General features: G+C 37.5%; 1 pseudogene; it reads right to left on the bottom strand.

Moving 5' to 3' along the window:
* Positions 1–391: 391 nt before the first annotated feature.
* Positions 392–2,869, bottom strand: LOC126610203 (uncharacterized; annotated as a pseudogene).
* Between the last annotated feature and the right edge of the window lie 264 nt (positions 2,870–3,133).

Below are 3,133 nucleotides of genomic sequence, written 5' to 3'. Positions count from 1 at the left end.
TTTGTTTTCAAATTACAGGTCCAAGTTATTGATCAAATAAATTTTGCTGATACCATGTAACACACACTTTCTTTTCAACTCTGTCTTTATATTACTTGTAGTACCAAAAAAAAAAAAAAAAAGCGTCTCTTCCCATTTGCATAATGGATGCAAAAGTTAATATATTGACCCTCTATTCCAACATGTAGAAATGAAATTACAAAAGAATTGTTTGGGTTTTCTTTTTTCTTTTTTGGTTGAACAACAGGGCTAAAAGTAAGAGCCCAAATAAAACTAACTGAGCAAGGAGGAGTATCAAAATAAAAATGACCAAATCTAAATCAAGACTATAGATGTTAGAACCCTACTCCACGTCTTCCACAATTGCACAGAGATGTGATAACATAACAACAATACAAACAATCAATATTTCATTAACTGCCTTTCTATCTCTACAATCTGTTAACAAGTAACTAACTACTAACAACCTTGTACAGATGTCATCATCCTAATATGCCATCTGGCAGTATCCTAACAATACCCCACCTTAAGACCAATCTTACAAAGTAAGATTTACAATTTCGAACAAATAGCCCCATCTACTACATCCTTAACCAAGCACTCGGTTGTAACTCCTAGAAACTGATGTGTCATATGCTTCAGGGACATTCTTTCAAGTCTTGAGGTGACTCGCGAGAGCCATTTTGCAGTCCAATGGGCTATACATGATCCTTTACAATTTAAGGCTTGGATCACTTCGATGAAATGATTTATTCGAAGGAATGAGACATCTTCAAACCACCAAATGTCAGATGCACCTTGAAGCCTTGAGTTCTCTGCATTGTTTGGCAGAACATTAAAGCATTGTATTTCATCAGCTTCAGAACTACATGCATTAAGGTTTGTACGAGCCTTCCAAGCAATGGCTTCCGTGCTCCGTTTGGAGATTTTCAACTCTTTAGCGCACAAAGAAATCGATTCACAGCTTCTCAAAATCCGGAAGGTGTCTTTCCAAGAAGGAAAAATAAAAAAACTCAAAAAGGTCTCGGTTTTGGAAATCAGATTTCCTTGTTTGAAATCATCACTCATTTCCAAGAAATGTGTAGCGCAATATAGCGGAGCTATGTTGATTAGATCAAACTTCCAACCATAACAAAACTTGACTTTCGAAAACTTTTGCTCCGCGTGGAAGATTGTCTAGATGGATTCTGGGGCTGGCATCTCTCCCTACATTAATTCTCTGGAATACTAGTCGATTCAAGTAACCCCTTCTCATGACCATCGGAAGCTTGTGCAAGTAAAAGTTGGAGTCTCCAACTTGTATGATCAAATCATTTGCCACTGAAACACTACACCTATTTTCCAGCTTTAGCATGTACTTTGCACCAATGAAAGCTACATCCAACTTCCTCTGCTCAGCATCATTTTTACCCCCAAGTACTTTGCACTAAGATGGTAAAGAATAACAGCATCTCTCATTGTCATAATTCTTCCACCAGTTAATAAACCAGACATGAAAGTTGTATTGTTGATGTCTTTCCCACCCCCAAGTACATGACTAGTATCTTGCAAACCAAAAGATCCATGAACATTACTCTCAAATGTTAGTTTCTTCTGCCTGTAAAATCTATGAACTAGATAATCCTCCCTAACATTTGGGGATTTCTTCTTCCCTGCCCTACCCAACTCAATATTTGAACTATAAAATTCTCCACCTACAACTATGCAAGTAGAATATGCAACCAACAGTATAACCCCAAATATTCCATCTTGGCTACATTCAATAGAATCTCCAGATGCATTCATACAAGAAAAATGAATATTCAGAGTAACCATATACCTGAATTTTGAGCCACCACCCTTATCCCGAATGCCCTTGCAGTAGTCACGATCGAGAACAACACAGCAAACAACACAGCAACCAATTCCAAATCTGGAGAGAGTGAACTTTCTTTCATTTTTTCGGTTCTTGTCCATACAAGCTTCTAAATGATGCAATTCCAAATTACCAGCATACTCCCAATCAATGATCATGGAAGAATCAAAACTCACCTCACATTTGACCACCTTGGAACAATCAGAACCCAGAACACAATCTTGATTCTTGGACTTCGAATTGAAGAGCCTTTGACTAATTGTTCCACCCTTGTCACGAATTCCCTTGCAGTAGTAGCCCATGGAACAATCAATAACAACACAAAAACCTGAGTCCTTGCAGCTTGCCAGTAAATCTATTGACTCAAAACTGAAGAGAAAATTGGTACCACCTTTATCACGAATGCTCATATGGTAGCCCAGCTTAATATCAAGAATGTAACCTGAGTTCGACATTTTGTCGAACAGGTAGAGTGCACGCGAACCAGGCAATTTAGCTCTCTTGAACTCAACATTAGAAACATGAATTTCCAAAATGAAAACTTGGGATTTGCCATTCTTACAATCAATTTCAAGAATAGTGGCTGGTTTCGACCTGAACGGGTAGATTTCTTCTCCAATTTCAGTAACCCAGATTTTCTTGCACCCAAATTCCAAAGTTTCATCTTTAAGAAATCCTTGAATCATATCATGAGCTTCACTTTTTTTGGAGACAGAACAGGATGACACTTGTTACCATGATCAAGATCCTCACGCTTCAGTGGCTGATACGACGAAAATTCGGAACACTGATGAGAACAACGAACCTTCTTGAACTTTTTTAATGTTGGTCGTAAACAAGGAGGACTTTTGGGCTTGTATTTTGGACGGTACCGAGACAAGGATTGAAAGGAACGAACGACTGGCTGATACCAATGTTTAGAACCCCTACCCTATGTCTTCCACAATTGCACAGACATGGGATAACATAACAACAATACAAACAATCAATATTTCATTGACTGCCTTACTATCTTTACAATCTGTTGTTTATCTGTTAACAAGTAACTAACTACTAACAACCTTGTACATATGTCATCATCCTTATATGCCATCTGGCAATATCCTAACAATAGGTTGCTAAACTATCTGCTATAAAATTCTTTTCATTGTAGACATGCCGAAGTTCACATTGCCAAGATCTTAATAGCAAATCTCGACAGACCAGAACAAGGGACCGAAGTTCTATGTAGACTATAGGTTGTTTTTTATTTTCATTTTAATAAACTATAAAAAAAAA

The sequence above is a fragment of the Malus sylvestris genome, chromosome 17 (assembly GCF_916048215.2).
Source record: "Malus sylvestris chromosome 17, drMalSylv7.2, whole genome shotgun sequence".
NCBI lineage: Eukaryota > Viridiplantae > Streptophyta > Magnoliopsida > Rosales > Rosaceae > Malus > Malus sylvestris.
The sequence above is the reverse complement of the archived record's forward strand: the minus strand, read 5'-3'. Positions and strand labels throughout refer to the sequence as shown.